Genomic DNA, 21,821 nt, shown 5'->3' on the forward strand with positions numbered 1-21,821 from the left:
CTGCTCGAGTCCTTGTTCCAGTGGATGTTACATTATCTCATTCTTTACCCTATGTGGAATTACTGGTGTGGTGAAAAAGGAAAAGCCCTCCAGAATCATTCTTTATCTACTAAACATGCTACCATATCATTAACTGTGCAATTAATCATCTGGCTACCCAACCAACATCCTAAACATCCTATCAACCATGAAACCAATGAACACATCAGACAATAATAAGCTTATTAACCATCCAAATGAACAGCCCTGTAAGCAGCCTGCCCAGCACCTACCAATCATAATCCTCGGGGCATGGATTTTCATGACCTCTTTTTCCTATGAATGTACATACAATGTCATTTACAGCACAATATAAAAATAAAATAAAATAAAATAATCAGCCGACTCATTCACCAGCCAGAGCATGGAACACTTCCATTTAACCAACCAACCATCTAATCACTCAGCTAACCAATCAATCCCTCGATAATGGATTGTTGCACTGATTTTCCAAACAGAAATGACTATTAAATAATAATCCTTCAGCTATTCACTCCATCAAGCCACAGTCTTGTTATTTAAGCTGTTATATTTTTGGAGCTTGGTGACAATGTGACATTCTATCGCCATATGTACGGTTAGGTTAATATTCCAAATCCACTGTCCTTCCCTAGGTTGTGTTGGGCATAGCTCATGGTGCTTGGGGAACACGCCTTTTTGTCATTCTCTACAGTACTCAATACAGTCACAGCCTATTTTTTAACTTAGGACTTTGACTGCAATGTTGCTGTTCCAAACCAGGTCTCTACGGCTGAACTGAGGGGTCATTTTACTAAGGTGCGCTGAAAAACGGCTTGTAGCAGTGTAGGTGAGGGTTTTGGGCACACGCCAATCCATTTTTCAGCGTGCCTGTCAAAAAGGCCTTTTTAAAATTTTTTGCCGAAAATGGACGTGCAGCAAAATCAAAATTGCTGCACATCCATTTGGTGTCTGCGACCTTACCGCCAGCCATTGACCTAAATGGTAAGGTCTCATGCGATAACCAGGCAGTAATGACCTATGCGCATCAAATGCCACTTGGCGCGTGTCCGATACGTGCATCTGAAAATAAAATTATTTTTCAACTGTGCATATCGCACGTGCACCAAACATGTAATTACCGCAAGAGCCAAGCGGTAGCTGGGCGGTAACTCCATTTTGCCACGCGTTGGGCACGTGTAGACGCTTACGCGGCTTAGTAAAAGGGCTCCTGAAAGAGCATTTCACTTAGCCAAACTGCATGTTTTTTGTTATTTTTTTTTATTGAAAGATTAACAGTTTACAAGCAATCCGACTTGTGTTCAGAAAAATAGAGCTAGAACATTCAAATCCGTATAAACATATGAATTATATAAGCAGAGGAAAAATTAAATATCAATTAGCTCAATAAAGTTATATAAGAAAGTAAATTTAGCTCTACCTCAGTCCACAACATTAAGAAAAAAAAAGGGGGGGGACAGGCTCAATAAGAAGGAGCTAATCATTAGAAAAATATAAGAGGCAATATGGCCTGGTCTGAAAAGCACATATTATCACATAGCTCATCTATACAGTAGTAACTAATTGGTTAATTTTTTTTATGATCCAAAAAAATTTTAAGTTGATCATGTTCAAAAAAAACATATTTGTTGTTAGTATAATAGCCAAACTGCATGTTTTTATGGTTTATTACAGATTTGCTATACCATCTCTCTTGCAAAACAAATCAAAGCATTTTAAATAGCAAAGAAACCCTATATTTTTCAGCCTGCAAGCCGGAAATTTACATGCATGTTATCTGTGCAAACAAAGTTACAGTATATAAATGCTGTCACTGAATATAGATGAATAACTTTCTAATAATAACTTATCTGTATAAGATTCCACCCACTATTTGGCCACACCAGTTATATATTTAAAGTTATAGAGAGGGCTGTTGAATTTCACCACCCACTGTGCAACTTTAAACTCTGCCCTTGTAATGCCTTTAATCCAGCCTTGCATTGGGTAGATAACGTTTGCCTGCATAGACAATTTTATAAATTATTTTCTTGTGGAAAATGATGATTTATGCACGTAAATGGGTTCTTTTAGAATTAGGTTATGCAGAGATTTCAAGGGGTCAGGGTGGAGATGTGGTTGGGTATGCTTTGGGAGGAATAAAATTTTAAAACGAATAGAAGGAAATATTTTTTTTCATCCAATGGACTTTTAAGCTGTGGAACTCATTGCCGAAGGATATGGTTACAGCGGTTTCCGTATCTGGGTTTAAAAAAAACGTTTGGACAAGTTCCTGGAGGAAAAGTCCACAGTCTGCTATTAAGATATAAATAGGGAAAGCCACTGCTGTCCCTAAAATCGGTAGCATGGAATCTTGCTACTATTTGGGATTCCAGAATCTTGCTACTATTTGAGATTTTAGAATCTTGCTATTTTTGGAATTCTGCCACGTACTTGTGACCTGGCTTGGCCACTGCAGTAAGTAGGATACTGGGTTAGATGCACCATCGGTCTGCCCTAGTATGGTTATTCTTATGTTCTTATGAACAAAAATCTACACATGTATTCCTCATTTTACAAAAGAAATACATGCATATGGGGAATAAATTTCTCTGTCAGGTTTAACAGCTCAAAGGCATGCATAGATTTTTTTAAAGAGTGCTCATTTCAGCCAGGGCTTTATTTGAAGGATTAAGAAAGTAATTCTTCTTAATCCCCTGTTGTTTATTTATACCTCCAAGATGAAGAAAAGTAAAAATGCTGCCAATTAAATAGTGAGACCACAAATATAGGTTTGTAAAGTCAAACAGCTACATATGGAAGCAGCAGCTCTCGTATGTGGAAATTTCCAGATTCATGTGTATGTTTATAAAATGGCTATTCTAGCCTTGTATGTTGGCAGATACATGTGCACATCTGCATGTCCTTATAGGTAGTTTACAAAAGACACCATCCTGCTTATAATCGAAATAGAAAAACGCCTATATTGTGACCCAAATCGGGAGATAGACGTTTATCTCACAAAAACGAATAAAGCGGTATAATCGAAATCCGAATTTGGACGTTTTCAACTGCACTCCGTCACGGATGCGGACAAAGTTGATGGGGGCGTGTTGAAGGCGTGGTGAAGGTAGAACTGGGGCGTGGTTATCTGCCGATCAGAGATGGGCGCCTTTCGCCGATAATGGAAAAAAAATATGCGTTTTTTAGCGAGAATTTAGGGCACTTTTCCTGGACCCTGTTTTTCCATGAATAAGGCCCCAAAAAGTGCCCTAAATGACCAGATGACCACTGGAGGGAATCGGGGATGACCTCCCCTGACTCCCCCAGTGGTCACAAACCCCCTCCCACCACAAAATATGCCGTTTCACAACTGTTTATTTTCACCCTCAAATGTCATACCCACCTCCCTGGCAGCAGTATGCAGGTCACTGGAACAGTTAATAGGGGGTGCAGTGGACTTCAGGCAGGTGGACCCAGGCCCATCCCCCCCACCTGTTACACTTGTGCTGGTAAATGGGAGCCCTCCAAACCGCCCCCCAAACCCACTGTACCCACATGTAGGTGCCCCCCTTCACCCCTTAGGGCTATAGTAATGGTGTAGACTTGTGGGCAGTGGGTTTTGAGGGGGATTTGGGGGGCTCAACACACAAGGGAAGGGTGCTATGCACCTGGGAGCTGTTTTACCTTTTTTTTTTTTTTTTTTTTTTTGTAAAAGTGCCCCCTAGGGTGCCTGGTTGGTGTCCTGGCATGTGAGGGGGACCAGTGCACTACGAATCCTGGCCCTTCCCACTAATAACTGTCTTGGAGTTATTCGTTTTTGAGCTGGGTGCTTTCATTTTCCATTATCGCTGAAAAACAAAAACGCCCAGCTCAAAAAAAGATAAACGTCCATGTTTTTCGACAATACGGTTCGGTCCGCCCCTTCACGGACCCATTCTCGGAGATAAACGCCCATGGAGATAGACGTTTCCGTTCGATTATGCCCCTTTATGTTTGGCAGAGCTTTGGCTCCACTGAAGCAATAGGAGTTGGATCTGATTGGCTGAAACATTTACTTCCATGTCCTGCCAAGACAATCTGAATTGACTTCTAGGTTGCTACCCAGCTGAGTTCATTTGTCCATGCTAAATCTGATGGGGGGGAAAAACACTCCTCTCAAACCATGACTCAGGTGCTAACTGATTTTATAAATCTGAGTTCAGATTTTGATTTGGTATTGTCAGTTGATGCTTTAATTTTGCTAGGTTAGTCTCATCCTAAATTTCTTAACTCCCCCTTGAACTGAATTGTTGGACGGTACACATCAATTCAGGACCACAAGTACCATAGTCCAGAGGGTTGTAAGAAAAGTCAAATTGAATAAGCCTGACAGAGTTGATTTGACTAAATAACTCTTACAGTGGGCACAAAGTAAAGTTTCAATAGAAATGTATTTATTGGCACAGTTAATATTTTTGGCTCAAATTCTAGTCTTGCTTAGATAGTATGTTTTATCTTTTTATCAATTTACAGTTAGGATTGTCACCTAACACAGCTCAACCCTGCCAGGCTGATCCTATTATATTATTTGCCCATGAAAATGTATAGACTTATACTCCTCTTGATTTTTGTTGATGCTGTTGTTAGAAACTTTGACATTAGATAACCCTAGATTCAGTTAGGTACACCATATCAGCAGGCTTTCATAGTTTACCTGGTGTGACGGGTAGTTAGATTTAAAAGGACATAGGGAATTCATTGGGTGGAATTTCAAAGAGAGAGGGGAAGTGATTCACATTCCTTTACCCCTCACCCAAAGGGGGTACCAAACAGAGAACCATATCCCATTTCCCTAGAATAGGATGGGGAAAGGCAACTAAGGGAACATGGGGTGGAGAAGGGATTCACAGTTGGAGAGATTTGCAGAAGAATGCACAAACATGTTGCTGAGAGTCTACAGCCAGTGAACTGGAGCTGAATGTTCTAGACAAAGAGTAATGAAGCTCAGAGGGTAGAAGGAAAAAGTCCTGACAGTAGAGAGCTGGCAGTGTCTGCTGGGTTCTTCACTAAATAATAACTGCTTTAAACTAAGATGAAAAGCAGATATGAGACAGGAATGGATGATAAGTGATGCAGGTGGAATCTGCATAGAGAAAAAAATGTGTTTATTTTTAATTTTTTTTTTTACATTTTCCAATTTGTTTCACTGCTTTATTTTGATTAAAAAATGTTAACACACACTAGAAATTTTTAATGTGGGCAAATCAATTATACGTGTGTATACAGTCCGTTCTCACTATTCACGGAGGTTTGGTTCCTAGAAAACCCCATGAATATCGAAAACATTAATACGGAACCATTGATCCTATGGGAAGAAGGGGGTTCGGTTCCTGTGCGACTCTGTTAGGTAGCAAAATTGTACAGTGAACACCATAAACTCATCATTTCATGTAGCCTTCTTGTAAAGAACAGCTTACTTATTATATTGTACATTTTATAAATGTATTTTATACAGAGTGTTTGTTTGTTTTTTGTAGAAGCACAGTATATACAGGTTTATGGTGTAACAATAATGAGACACAGCTCTATAAATATCTTCTTCCTCACGGGAATACACTTTCATTTGCACTTACACTACACTGTGCATGGCCGCGAATAAGCGAAAATGGGTTATACTTTATTTTCTGTGAATTCTGAACACGTGAATAGTGAGAATGCACTGTGGGGTCCTTTTACCAAGCTGCGGGAAAAAGAACCCTGCGCTGGTGGCGGGGCCATTTTTCCCTCCTGCCAAGGCTCTTTTTACTGCAGTGGGTAAAAAGACTCCAGGCACACATGGCCATGCAGTAAGAGAACTCTTAACCGCATGACCAGGCAACAGGGAGCAATTACTGCCACCCATTGAGGTGGCGATAAGGGCTCCCTCGATAACCTGGCGATAACCAGGCAGCACACGGCGATGTTCGATTACTGCCGGGTTACTGCCGTGCAAACCATTTCTGGGGATTTTCTTTTTCCTCCGGAAATGGCACGCGCTCAGGGTGGAATTACCACCGGTAGCTGCGTTGGGCCAGTGGTAGTCCCAAAAGAACGAGCAGTAAGCCCACATTGGGCTTACCACCGCTCTGTAAATCAGCCCTTGTATTTGTTGGTTAAACATGCATTAAATTGATTTGGTAGGCCCTAAAAATTTTAAAGCATGCTAAGAAACCAAATGCATGCTAATGAGTTCACATCCTTAGCATCTGGAGATGACCAGAAAAGGGCTAAAGAAATATCTGTAGAGTTACTCCATGACATCTGAGTAAGATATTAATCCTATTTAAAATATTAATATTTTCATCTACAAGTTTTCATTTCTTAAATAGTTACAAAGAAACAGAGAAACTTATGACAGATAAGGACCATCCAGTCTTCCCATTCATATCATCCAGATTTTTAAGTCTATCCCTATATGATGAAGAAAATTGACCATTTTAGCAGCTGTCCTCTGGACTGATTCCATTTTATTTACATCTTTTTGAAGGTGCGGTCTCCAGAATTGTACACAATACTTGAGGTCTCATCAAAGACTTATACAGAGGCACTATCACCTCTTTTTTGTCATGACCCCTGGCTGTGACCAGCAATTCTATATGCCGGAGGGGTCGTGGTCCGACTGCCTCACTGACAGGCGAAGGCTGCAGCATGGGAGATGCCTGGGCTGCATTGGCCCCAGTGGGGGCGGGGTTCCCTAGGGCATGGGTGCACACCGAACATGCAGTTTTGAGGACCGCACCAGCAAGTCTTGCTGGGCCCTGGAATATCTCCGCTTCTGGATTGGGTGGTATTTCCTGGAGCTCCCCACCCTCAGTCCTCGCCTTTGCAACTGTTCAGCCTTGTTGCCTATGGTGGCTGGCCTGTTCCTGAGTTCCAGTCCTCAGCTGCTCCTGAGTTCCAGTCCACGCCCCTGTTCCTGAGTTCCAGTCTTCCATAGCTTGGTCCTGAGTTCCAGTCTTCAGCTGTTCCTGAGTTCCAGTCTTCAGCTGCTCCTGAGTTCCAGTCTTCCATAGCTTGCTCCTGAGTTCCAGTCTTCAGCTGCACCTGAGTTCCAGTCTTCAGCTGCTCCTGAGTTCCAGTCTTCCATAGCTTGTCCCTGAGTTCCAGTCTTCAGCTGTTCTTGAGTTCCAGTCTTCCACAGCTTGCTCCTGAGTTCCAGTCTTCTGCCGCTAGTTCCTGTGATTGGTCCATCGCTACACTGTTCCAGCCTCCTGATCCATGGTTCTTCAGCCAGAGATCCAGTATTCAGTTTGGCCTGCTGATGGCATCGTCTGCCATCCTCCGAGTTCTCCCACTCCTTGTTTTGGAGCCAATGACGGCCCAAGGGCTCACTATTTGGAAGGACACCCAGAACTCTAACATTTTTTACCGCCATCCATTGACTTAGCTGTAAGATCTTATGCAGTAATTATCAGCGGGCGTACACTGCCGATTATCGCCCGGTTGTGCCATATGGTAGAAAATAAAAAATATTTTCTGCCGTGCATATCGGACACGTGTAAAAAATGGAATTACCGCCCGGTGCACGCGGTACCTGGGTGGTAGTTCCAAATTGGCGCGCATTGGTGCCTATGCATCTTAGTAAAAGGATCCCTAAGTGTTGTCATACTGGGACAGACCAAAGGTCCATCAAGCCCAGTATCCTGCTTCATTCTAGCAGTGGCCAATCCAGGTCACAAGTACATGGCAGATCCCAAAAGAATAAAACAAATTTTATGCTGCAAATAAGCAGTATGTGAAGAGCAATTCTATAACAGGGCGCCTGTCAGAAGCTTATTCTATAAATGAAAGCAGGTGCTCACTTTGTAGAAGGCCAGAATAGCAGCGCAAGTATGTGTGTATAATTTAAGTGCAACTACTTACACCAGCTTTAGTTTTAGTTTAGATTGTGGAAAAAAAAGCCTGTGTATAAATTATAGTACTCTAATTCATCCTCTGGATTCTATAAACGGTGACTAAAGTTGTACGCATAAATTAGTGTGCATAGCCGATGTGCAATGCGCAACTTAATTGCTTCACAAGCCAATCAGTGCCAATAATTGGCTACTAACAACCGATTATTGGCGTTAATTGGCCATAATTAGGATTTACGAGCAGATTGTACTCTACAACCACCCGTGTGTAAATCCTAACATGTGTAAAAAATTTTTTTTTTTTTTTTGGGGGGGGGGGGGGGGGTCATGGCTAGGGGCATCCCAAAATTTTACATGTGAGATTACAGAATTTAGCCAAACTGCGCCTAATTTAGGTGGTAGCATTTACTAAACCAGAGTTCGGATCTTGCTAGAAGGCACTCCACTGCACAATAGAGGTGTGGATTTGTCTGAAATGACATTTTCCACATTTCATGTCATTTTCTGCCCAAAATGATAGGAAAACCAAATGTTTTTATGCGTGTCGTTAATAGTATGGACTTTTCAAAAAAAGTGAACACTTAACTGCAAACAGTATTCACTGTCTGTGAAGAACGTGCCCTATTCCTGAAGGGTGCACACTCTTTCCAAAAGAGGGTGTGCTCTTTGCAAATAGTGTGTACTTTTTGTGAAAAGTATGCACCTAGTCAGAAGAGGGTACACTCTTTCCAAAACAATGTACACACTGCCAAAATGAAAAAAAAAATTGTAAACAAACAAACAAAAAAGACCCAAACGAAAGTTCTCGTAAATGACATGGGAAATGATTCAAAATATAACATTTTGGGGAGCACACCCCTACTATTTAAGACTGCATTAAACCACTGCCCTAGTACAGTGTTGAGTCATTAAGCTACGGAGAACGGGGTGGTATGTGAAAGCATGGTCTACTTCTTTGGCATTGTTCTGGCACATCACACAAGTATATGAAATTCAATGTCTTGACTAAATTCCAGTGCAAATTCTGCAATTGCATAGAACAAAGCTTCCCCTATGTAGAAAGTTCCCTAACTAACCTTAAAATACACTTTGCATAAAGTATGAACTTATTAAACAGCAAAGCACTAATAGAAACGTCCAGTGCATTTTTTCTAGCAAAAAAGGTGCCGGTACTCAAATGCCAGGCCACCCTTCAATGGAGAGGTGATCATTGAGAGACCCACCTCATAATAACCAGGCCAGCTGAAACCAGTCACAGAATCTATGGCAAGGCGGAATTGGTGTGCAGAGCCTGAGATCCTTCATTAAAACTTGAGGACTATGGGTCAATTTTAGCAGACAATGGAAAAGGTGCCAGTACTCAGTACCCACAAGTACCCCCTCAAAAAAAGCCCTGGAAATGTCCCTGGAGTGGAGGAGTAGCCTAGTGGTTAGTGCAGTGGACTTTGATCCTGGAGAACTGAGTTCAATTCCCACTGCAGCTCCTTGTGACTTTGGCCAAGTCACTTAACCCTCCACTGCCCCTGGTACAAAATAAGTACCTGAATATATGTAAACCATTTTGAATGTAGTTGCAAAAACCTCAGAAAGGCGGTATATCAAGTCCCATTTCCCTTCCCTTTCCCTTACCTATTCAGGTGGAATCCAGGATACCTACATAGACTAGGACTGATCTCTAGTTTAACATTAACATATAGAAAATTAGCGACATTTCTCTGGGCTTCAGTTTTGAATTGGAGAGACTTTGGATTAATGCTGGACCTTGATTAGATGAGAGGTGAAACAAAGGTGGCGATAGAGATGGTGGGGGATGACAGGAAGTGAGGTCTGGGAAGAGGGAGAGATGGCAGTGGATGAAACATAAACAAGGTAAGAAGATGTTTGGGGGGGGGGTGCTGGGTACAGATCTTACTCATTTCATATCTATTTAATTTTATTTATTTATATATTTGAATTTTGCTTACACCTTTCCAGTGGTAGCTCAAGGGAACCTGGAACACAGCTCTGAGAGTACCCAAGAACAGAAAACAGCTTTGGTTGGGGGGGGGGGGGGGGGGGGGGGGGAGGGGGATTGAATATTATGAAGCTCTGAAGAGATCACATAGTTGGCTGCATAGCAATCAGGCAAGACCAGGGGAAGAGATTCTAGGTGGACATATCCCCAAAAACATCCTTCAAAGTAGAAATGCACTTTCTTCACCTCCAAAAAACAACCAAAATTGCTTTAAACTGTGCTGATTTTGTCCTTGTTTTTATATTATTGCAGAAAGAGGAAAGGTGTTAACGTAGGTCTCCAAAATGGCTGTGAAAGAGAAAAGCAGGCCAGGAGACTTCTGAAGAACCATAATGAAGGAAAGCGCAAAATAATTCAGGCTGCCTAATCCTGGCAGGAAGCAGAGTGGAAAGGGAAGCAGATTTAATTATGTGACACTGATACAGCCAGTCAGCTGGGGAGGAAGGGCAGGGGCACGGGAGGAAGGGGTCAAATCAGTTTGTAAAAATCTGTTTCAGAAGTGCTGTTGCCCCCCCCCCCCCCCTCGGGGCAGAGAGAGATTATTGTGGCTCACTGTCTGTCAAACATGAGGGGAGAGAAAGGGCCTGAAGCAATGGGAGGGCTTTGCAGAATGAAGGGTCCTTCCCTTTCTCCACAGCAACCAGGAAACTGCCCAAGAATTCCTGTAAGCTCTGACTAGTATTGTGCAGCTGCCCCGGCTGTGATGAGCACTACAGCAGGCCTGGCCATTGTCGGAGGACCTCAAAGGAAGTTGGATAGAAGAGAGGTGTGGGGCAGAAAGGCAGAGGGAGGATGAGCAAAGTGTAATCGGGGGGGGGGGGGGGGTTCAAAGTGGGCTTGTTGCTGTTAGAATGCAGAGGCTATTCTTTGGGGACACAATCACACACTTTTGATCTCATTGAATGTTGCTTTAATGGAGGAGTAGAGCAAAGGAGGAAGAGATCCTCCTTCCCTACTTAGTGTTACATTTGCAAAGACCACACCTTCAGCTCCTGTTTTCATCCACCCACCAAAATATTAAGCACCAATGCATAGCTGTAAAGTTACCCATAGTAATTCATTAAACTTGTAAGCTGTAGTCGCCATGGACTGGCTTCTTACAAACTGTACTTGTACAACTGGAATTAAGTAAAATCTAATCCCAGGGGGCGGTTTACCTATCTGCCTTGCTGAGGGGTAGGTAGGAAAGGTTTATCTCATCACAGACCAACACTAAGCTGTCCAAGGGAACACATACTTCTTGGGGAGTAGACAGAATGAAGACTGATCTAAGAAAGCTCAGAGGTGGTTGAGAGCTTGATAGCCAAGTTCTAAGACTAAACAGTCATTCATTTTGATGTAGAAATACAAGAGAACAGAACAATAATGGGGTGAGATGCATATCCACAAAGACAAACACTCATATTTTGCATTGGGTGTCAAGGTCAGAAAAGGGATATTCGAGGTAAAAAATTTCCCAGGTACCATATTTCACAAGAGGGTCACTGAATGCAGAGCATTTTGCAACGTACGTGTAAGAATGTGCAGCATGTCCAGCAAGATCAGCCATTTTAGAAATGAACATGTCGAAAGAGGCGTGGCTTCACTCGGTATTACATGTGCAGAGGTTTTGCACATAACCTTGGCTATTAAGGCGCTTTATATATGCAAAATACAGGTTAGAAAATGGGGACTCTAGATATTCATATGATAAACACAGATGGGGGGGGGGGGATTCATATCTATGCACACAGATTCACATGCATGCCAATGTGTATATATTCAAAGATGCACATTAATACACAAAGATATACTGAGATCCACACTATAAGTGCACTCCACATATAGAGATTTGCATACATTTACACATCCACATTAGCACTCAAATGTATATAGTTAACACATCTATAAACACCCACATATGCTACACACACACTTATACTACTACTTATCATTTCTATAGCGCTACAAGGCATACGCAGCGTTGTACACCATACACAAAAGACAGTCCCTGCTCAAAGAGCTTACTTATAATGCATAAACACCTTCAGATATATAAAATATGTTTACACATACTGGTGCAGACATACACTGAGAGCGAGAGAGAGAGAGAAACATACACACATCCTAATATCCTAAATGGATTCTATTTTTAATCTCATCTGAACCCTGTGAGTCCTGATCCAGTGCAGAAAGCAAACCACTAAAGTGAGGTAGGACAACCTGAGTGGAACCAGCCAGGTTCTATCGCACAGCACTTTGCAGAGAAACTTGGGGAGGGGCAGCTAGAGAGGAAGGGGTGATTGGAAGGAAGGAAAAAGAAAAAAGGGGGGGTTTCCATTGTGAGGGAAATTTTTTTTAACAGATGCTAAGGCAGATGGTGGAGAATTAACAGAAAATGGGAGAGGGAAAAAAGAGGAGGAACATTAGTGGTTCCAGAGAGAGTGGACATTAAAAAAATAAAGAATAAGGGAATGAAAACAAGTTTAAGTACTGTCTCCAGGGGAGGGGAGGGGGGAAGAGGGAGGCAGAGAGACTGAGCTGGGATCGAGCAGTCTGATAATAACCAAAGGCGTGAAATTGCAAAAGTAAAATTTGTGAGACTCGCGAGGGGCTGCTGAGGCCCCGTCTCATTGCAAAGCTCACTCAGAAATTACTGATGTGCTGTTTTAGCTGTTATCATTAATAAATGAGAGAAAGCGAAAAAGGGAGAGGAAAGAAAAGGAAGAAAAAAAGAGAAAAGAAGGAAGATAGCAGAAGGAGGGCAGATAGGAGAAAGAGTAAGAGAATGTGTGTGTGTTTGGGGGGGCAGTGTTTGTGGGCGAGGGTGACAACATGAGAGAAGGGTAAACCTAGGTGTAAGGTGAGAAAAAAAAAACAAGTGATAGAAAGAAGGAAAGCACAGAAATTAAAAAAGGCCTGTGGGAGAATAGATGATAACATCACTAGAAAAATAGGATTTAGTGGAAACAAGCTCAAACAGGGACAAAGTGAGATAGGGGAGTGAGACAGTGGCAAGGTGACCAAAGGAAAAATGCAGAATGTGGCAGGTAGGTAGAGGGGTAAAAAAAAAAATAAAGCAGGCAGAAAAAGAAAAAGGAAACAAAGTCAGATGTTTTTCTTAAAAGAGGGCAGGAATAGAACAAGGGGTTTCGGAGGGAGAGAAAAGAAACAGTACAAAGAAGAAAAGCAAAAGCTGGAATAAAGAAAACAATATACTGAGGAAGGAGAGACAAGGAGGAATGGAGATTTATTTCTCTTCCCAAATTAATTGAGGATACATCAGCCTGAGCCACTAAACCAGTCATTATGAATGGGTTAGTCACAGGTGGAGTTAAAGGCCTACTGAGGGATATTAGCCAAAATTGAGTGGCTTTTAATTTCTTTCTAACGAGAGACTGTGGCTGGGGAGCCAGAGACTGATTCCACTCAGCTGGGCCTGCAGTCAGCTGAAGACAGGCTCAAAATGAAGAACTTTCTATAGTCAAGTCAGAACCCTTGTGTCCAGCTTGTGCCTATAAGAATGGGGGAGGGGAAGAGCACATCCCCCCCTTAGTCTATAACTTGGCAACTTACATTTACATGCCAATTGTGCCCGTAAATTATAGAATACTACCAGCTTCTCATGCGAATGGTACAGTTATGTGCCTGAGTGCTAGTTGGGCTCTAAGTGGTGTTCTATAATTTAATATATTCGGAAATTTATAGACCGCACTAGTCCCAGCATGAGGGTCAAGGTGGTTTACAACAAAGAAAACTCAGAACAACAAGAGGAACTGCAAAATCAAAAATAGAACAATCAGAATGTATCAAATAAAAATGTCTTCAGCCTTTTACGCAATTGAATATAATTGAACTCAGACTGAATACTGAAAGGCAGCGCATTCCAAATCGTAACAGCCCAAAAAGAGAACATAGCCTCAAAATTAGGGTTATCATATGGCTCCAGAAAAAGGAGGGCAGATTGAGCCAGTCTGGTTTTACTTCCATTGCTTTCAATGGAAGCAAAACCCGGACTGGATCAATGTGTTCTCCTTTTTCTGGAGCCATATGGTAACCCTACTCAAAATGACATTTCTATCAAAAACAAGAATGAGAAGGAAGCACACAACTCAGGGCTAGATTCTATATATGGAGCCTAAAAAAGCAGTGCAAAAAATGTGCAATTCTATAAGCCGCTCTTAAAGTTAGGCGTGGTTTATAGAATAGCACTCATGCCTAGGAATCACGCCTAACTTTAGGTGCGACCATTTGCGCCAAGTAAAATGTGGTGCAAATGTAGGTGCATGCATCCCCGTTATTATATAACAACTCGTGCTAATTTTAGAAACACCCCATTACGCTCATGCCCCTCCCATTTCTACGTTCCCATTTCCCAATTGCTTGTAAATGGCAATTAAATCTAATTAGTGTCAATAACTGCTTGTTTAAAAGCCAATTATTAGTGCTAATTGGTTCATTATTCAATTAAATTACACATGCAAATTGAGCGTGCACCCAAATTTGCACATGTAATTTGGGGTGATTGTTATAGAATTAGGGAGTTAGCGCATAAATGCAAGATGGCACACATAGGGGGGAGACACATAGGCAGATCATGGGTGTATCCAACATTTAGATGTGTAACTTACAGAATTCTGTCAGTTATACGCTGAAGGGTAAATATTCAGTCGGTGACGGTGAGCATTGCTGATTGGCACCAGTGCTATTCCTGGATATTCAATGCCAGGCTATCTGTGGGCTTCAGCATTGAATATCCAGTTTATGCTGTGCTGGCTACTGCATAGCCGGTTAAGTTGACAATCAGCACTTAAGCTGTCATGGGTTATTACATAAAGATAGGACTATATTTTATGCAGTTCCATTTATGCACTTACCCTGGCTGATTAAGTACTTAGCGGGGTTTAAAAAATTTGGGGGCTAGCTTCCTAAAAGAAAAGTCCATAAGCCATTATTAAGATGGACTTGGGGAAAATCCACTGCTTATTTCTAGGATAAGCAGCATTAAAAGTATTGTACTGTTTTGAGATCTTGCCAGGTTCTTATGACCTGAATTGACCACTGTCGGAAACAGGATGCTGGGCTTGATGGACCTTCAGTCTGTCCCAGTATGGAAACACTTATGTACTTATGTAACTGGCCAAGTGCTGACTCCATCCCTGGAATGCCCCCAAAATAGCCAGTTTTCACTTAGGCGCTAACTGCTAATTTTCAGTGATGAAAAGTCGTGCTATTTTAACAAAGGATCTCATTTTACAAAATAGCACAACTTGTGGTAAAATAACCTCCCTTAATGGTAGCACATGTTGATAACTCCCTCCCTTAATGCCTTCACAGCAGGAGGTGTTAAATGCATCCAATGCTAATTGTGAATGAACTATAAGGAAAGAGGATGGGATTTGATGAACTATCTTTCTGTGGTTATATTCATAGCAGTTTACATATTACATACAGATATTTATGTGGCACTTGGGGCAATAAAGGGTTAAGTGACTTGCTGAGAACAACATGGAACTATAGTAGGAATTGAACTTGGTTCCCCAGGCTGTTAGGCCACTGCAATAACCATTAGGTTAACCCTCCACCTTGAAAATGGTTTTTCTGTGTGGTGACTCTAGTGGACATGCTGAATATGCCCCCCAGAAGCATAGCCAGGTTGAGAGCGGAGGGGGAGTGGACTGCCGATAGCACTGACGTGTATTTTGAATGCGAAAGATTGCATCAAAATAAGCTTTGACGCCGTTGAAACCCCATTTGAGAGAGCGGCCACTCCCTGGCGACCCACCTAGCTATGCCTCTGCACTCCCCCCATGGTTGAAACTGAAGGGAGACCACACAAGGGTGGAGGTGCACTTAATCCCCACAGAGAAAAAGTCCAATGCAAAAACGAAGGAGTGGGGAAGATAGGCTCTTTCCAATCAGTGAGAGAGACGTATATAATTAAAAAAAGTTTATTGGTAACATCAAACAATGACTCTACACAACTGTGTTTTGGCACCGAGGCGCCTTCTTCAGGAGTCTTATGATATAATGTGATGTAAAATGCCAACTAAACACATGTATACCAAGTGGTATATGGTACAGTGGGACTACAGCCCTTCAGGCGCATGTGGTATGGGGGAGGATTCAGTCAGCTCCAGGGCCCTAAATGCTCTGTTACCTCTCTTTCCTACTACACAGGCAGTCTTCACTCCCCACAGTGAAGAGAAATTCAGTCCTTGCTGTGGCTTAATTTCACCTAGACCATCGTAAATCCATCCAAGCTGGAGACGTTTTTTCGAGTATGTTTGAACCATTTTATATCATGCTGATCGTAGCGATTTTCACTTGGTTTGAATCCTCCCCCATACCACATGAGCCTGAAGGGCTGTAGTCCCACTGTACCATATACCACTTGGTATACATGTGTTTAGTTGACATTTTATATCACATCATATCATAAGATTCCTGAAGAAGGCGCCTTGGTACACATAGCTGTGTAGAGTCATTGTTTGAAATTAACAATAAACTTTTTTTTTAATTATATACATCTCTCTCACTGATTGGAAAGAGCCTATCTTCCCCACTCCTTCGTTTGTGCATTGGACTCTTTCTCCCCCCATGGTTACCATACAGCCTTTGCACTTACCACATTAGGATTAGCTGTTAATGCATGGTAAGTGCAAAATTTTACCATACTTTAGTAAACAGCTAAGTTTAATAGGGCAGGATGACTAGCAGCAGCCAAATTATATTTCACCTATTGGGGTTGGGTAGGGAATATTCAAATGCAAAGCTTTGTCTGTGTACTTCCTGATATTATCCAGTTCAATCTTTTGACTGTTGGTCTGTTTGGTCATGTGTTCATCATAAGCATGCCTTTCAGAGGCATGCTTACAGAGGATCACGTTTGACGAACATGCTAGGAATATCCTCTGCATCATTTGTGTATATCTAAGCTCCTCATCTATTGCAAGTCTGCACATGCAGAATCTCAACCTTCTGGACATTTGGAGTTTAAGTTGTTTGTTTATTCTAATGTCTATATTTCCACCTAGACTTTGGTGATTGGTGAAATGCAAAAGTCGAATCACTTAACCCTCCATTGCCCCAGGTACAAATAAGTACCTGTATATAATATGTAAGCCGCATTGAACCTACTATGAGTGGGAAAGCGCGGGGTACAAATGTAACAAAAAAAAAATAATGAAACTCCCTAAACCTTTCTTTGTTCTGTTTGTTTGTCTGTCTATCTATCTATCTATCTATCTATCTATCTATCTATCTATCTATCTATCTATCTATCTATCTATCCAAGTTTCCATCCATCCCCCCCCCCCCCATAAGGACCTTCTTTTATGTGTTTGTGTACAGCTCTGTGTGGAACTAGTAGTGCTATTGAATTGATTTAATAGTAGTTAAATAAATAAATCAATGTGTGCCTATGGAGCTCATTTTCAAAAAGAGAAAAACGTCCAAAAAGTGGCATAAATCTGCATTTGGACATTTTTCTCACAAAAATGTCCAAATTGGTATTTTCAAAACCAATTTTTAGACGTTTTTCTATGAAGTCTTTCGGAAATGCATTCAAAGCACAAGGGGGCATGTCAGAGGCGTGTTAAGGGCGAGATCTGGGCGTTCCTAACACTTGGACAGTTTTCAGTCATAATGGAACAAAACAAAACTGTCCAGGACTAAAATTAAGATGTTTTGAGCTAGACCTGTTTTTATAATGAATAAGGCACAAAAGGTGCCCTAAATGACCAGATGAACACTGGAGGGATTGAGGGATGACTTTTCTTTATTCCCCCAGTGGTGATTGACTTCCTCCCACCCCCAAAAAATGTGATTTAAAACTTTACTTGCCAGCCTTTATGTCAGCATCAGATGTTCTACTCAGGTCCATTAGAACAGCAATCAGGTCCCTGGAGTAGTCTAATGGTGGGTGCAGTGCACTGCAGACAGGTGGACCCAAGCCCATACCTCCCTCTACCTGTTACACTTGTGGAGGAAACTGTGAACCCTCCAAAACTCACCAGAAACCCACTTTACCCACATATAGGTGCCCCTTCACCCGTAAGTGCTATGGTACAGATGGGGTTAGTGGGTTTTGGGTAGGTTTTGAGGGGCTCAGCAGACAAGATAAGGGAGCAATGGTGAGATGTGTACCTGGCAGCATTTTATGAAATCCACTGCAGTGCCCCCTTGGGTACCCTATTGCTTTCCTGGGATGTCTGGGGGACCAGTCTACTAAAAATGCTAGCTCCTCCTACTTCCCAATGGGTTGTTTTTGTGTGTTTTGCACTTGGACATTTGTTTTTCAAAAATGGACCAAAAAACAAAACGTCCAAATCACAAAACCTTGTTCAAAAAGTATTTTTGAAAAAAAAAAAGATATTTTTCTTTTTTTGAAAATGACCTTCTTTCTTATTTAGATTTTGGATGTATTTTTGCAAAATGTCCAAAGTCGGACTTAGACGTCATATTGAAAATGCTCCTCCACATGTACACTAAAGAGAGAATGAAAGACACAGGGAGGCTGTATGTGTGTATAATGGAGAGGAAAATATTGGTTTTGTGTTTGTGTGAGAGAAGGATATGTGTGAACAAGGAAGAAATTGTTGTGGATGATATATTTATGTAGTGCTTTTTTTGTAGGAAAAAAGGTACCGGTACTCACTATGGGCGGGGGTCACCATCTATGACCCCACCCCTACAGTAGCCACACCCACAATAGCCACACCCCTTTTCTATCTTTGTTGTCTGGTGACTTTGTTTTTCTGATCATGTTGGTCCCAGTCTGATTCTGCCGCTCTCTATCTATTCCCTTAACTCCATTTCCATGGCTTCCTTTCCATTTATTTCTTTACTTTCCTCCTTTCTTCTTCATTTCTTGCCCTATTTCCATAGGTAAAAGCTGGGTCCTCTGCGGACTTGACTGGAGGAGGTATAGAGTGGTATAGAGTGGATCCAGCTTTTGCCTATTTTATTCATCCATGTGCAGTTTTTCTCCTCGTTTCCTTTTTCCTCTTGCCAGTATGCATCTCCTTCCTCTCCAACCGTATGCATCTCCTTCCTGTCTTTCCTTCCCTCCAATATTTCTCCTCTCTTCCCTGCCCTCCACTCCATCCATGTCCAGCATTTTTCCTCTCGCCCCTCCATCTATGTGCATCTCCTTCCTGTCTTCCCTCCCCTCCATCCATGTACAGCATTTCTCCTGCCCTTGTTTAATTAGATTTGCTCACACCTTTTTCAGTTGTAGCTCAAGGTGAGTTACAATCAGGTACACTGGATATTTCTCTGTCCTAGGAGTGCTCACAATCTAAGTTTGTACCTGAGGCAATGGAGGGTTAAGTGACTTGCCTAAGATCACAAGGAGCAGCAGCAGGATTTGAACCAGCCACCTCTGGATTGCAAGACCGGTGCTCTAACCACTAGGCCACTCCTCCACTCACTCTTTCCCTCCCTCCATCCATCCATGTCCAGCAACTCTGCTCTCTCTCTTGCCCTCCCGTCCTTCCCATTCATGTCCAGATTTTCCTCTGCCCTCCCCTCCCATCTGTGTCCAGCAATTCTCCTTTGCCCCTATCCTCCCCTCCCAACCATGTCCAGCAATTCTCCTCTCTCCCCTGCCCTCCATATCCCACGATTCTCCTCTGCCCTCTCCTCCCATCTATGTCCAGCAATTTCTTCTCTCTCCCCTGCCCTCCCCTTCCATACATGTCCAGTGATTATCCTATGACCTCCCCTCCATGCCCAGCGATTCTCCTTTGCCCCTATCCTCCCCTCCATGTCCAGTAACTCACCCCAGCCTCCACATGCCCCCTTTTAAGCCCCCGTCCAGTACCCCAGCCTCACCTGCCTGCCCTTAGCTCTCCGACAGCCCTGCTTTCTGTTCCCATCACCCCGCCACAATTTAAATCTTTAATTTTTTTTTTACCTGAAGTTGCAGCGCCGGCGCTAGTGAAAGGACCAGGCTCACCTCCTCCAGCAGTGAAAGGACCAGGCTCACCTCCTCCAGCCTTCCCTTCATTCCCTCTCAGTGTCCCGCTCTCGCGGAAACAGGAAACTACATCAGAGAAAGGCAGGACAAGTCTGAGAGGGAACAAAGGGAAGGATGGAGGTGGCGAGCCTGGTGCTTTCACTAACGCCGCCACCAGCGCTTCAAGTTCAGGTAAAAAAAAATAAAAGATTTAAATGCGTCGCGGGGTGGCAGGAACAGAAAGCAGGGCTGGGAAGCTAAGGGCGGGCAGGTGAGCTGGCCCTAGGAAAAAAAGGCGCGTACCGGCACAAAATAAACACTGTATTTATGTACAAATGAGGTGTTGATACAAATGAGAAATCGAGGCTTTGTGTGTGTATATAAGAATCCAAGAACATAAGCAGTGTCATGCTAATCCCAGACCAATGGTCCATCAAGTGAAGAACCAGTCTATGTTACCCAGAGTACCTCTCACTACTCATTCAGGTGTCATTTCATGTTATTTTTATGCCTGAAATGATAGGGGAGAAACTGAAAATTTGGGTTTACCTCTCTGGCATGAAGATTGTACACTATTTGGATACAGTGCACATTCTTTCCAAAGAATGTACTCTCTTTCAGAGGAGCATACACTACTGGTGATATTGCTCCTGAAATGATATATCTAAATATGACTTGCTGAGAACCACATGGAACTGCAGTAGGAATTGAACCCAGTTCCCTAGGTTCTTAGGCCACTGCAATAACTGTTAGGCTAATCCTCCACCTTTAAAAGGGCTTTTCTGTGTGATAACTGCAGGGGACATGCTGAATACACTCCTCCCCTCCCCATGGTTACCATACAGCCTTTGCACTTATCACATTAGGTTTAGCTGTTAATGCATGGTAAGGGCAAAATTTTACCATACTTTAGTAAACAAGCCCCTGAGTTTAATAGGACAGGATTAATAGCATAGATATATATGGATTTATATATATATATATATATAACCTTTATTAACCAAGCACCAGGCAAGGGTCCTTTCTTGGTTCTTGTTTAATAAAGGTTGTATTTTCATCTATCCACTGACTGGAAGTCATTGAGTCATCCCCTACCCTACTCTGTGCATTATGGGAAACTAAATAAAATTCCTGTAAACAGCATGGGAAACTAAGCAAAATGAACATTTTGGGGCTGGTGTGGGATGTCTCCATGGCTGTGGTGATTTCGACTAGAGCTGTATGGAGATGAAGGGTTTTGCCGGTATTTAAGGCAGGAATGGGATGACTTTGTTTGACAGGAATGCAGATTAATACCTTTACTTGTCTCTGATATAATACATATAAGGAGATGGAGGGAATTGAGTTTTAGACTTCTCAGGTTAGAAAGGTACGTTTGTAGGGATAAATGTCAGCTGACTAGGAGGTACTCTCTTCAGAATAAAACTAAATTGATGGCATTACAGTCAACCTTAAATACCGTAATACACCAAGGGGCTGTGAAATTCATAATGCATTCCAAATTTCAGTTCTTCGAACATGGTGATACAATAGGTAAACTTTTATCTTCCTGCCTGAGGGGTTGGCAGGGTTCCCAATATGTATCTGTGAACAGGGATCCCAGGGGGTAACTTTGCACTTCTCCAGATAATATTGGAGAGATGTTTTGTAAGTACTATGTGACCCTTTATTCAGGGAAATAGGAGGACAGGCTACAGATAGGTAACTGGAAAGTGAAGACACCCAAGCAGCATTTGAAACAACGTAATGCTCCTGAAACAGCAGAGGAAATCCAAAGGGGGATTCAAGAAAATAAATTTGGCAGTAAAAATTATCTACAACGCCAAACAGTTTGGTCACCTAACGCCCTTACTACGTACCCAACTTTGGCTTCCTATCTCTAACCATGTTCTGTACAAGATCTTGCTGCTTACCCATAAGCATTCTTTACAGATCAACCTGTTTATTTATCTTCTTACTGGTTCCATACTGTCCTGCTCGTACTCTTTATTCTAAT

The sequence above is a fragment of the Microcaecilia unicolor genome, chromosome 5, assembly GCF_901765095.1.
Source record: "Microcaecilia unicolor chromosome 5, aMicUni1.1, whole genome shotgun sequence".
Lineage (NCBI taxonomy): Eukaryota > Metazoa > Chordata > Amphibia > Gymnophiona > Siphonopidae > Microcaecilia > Microcaecilia unicolor.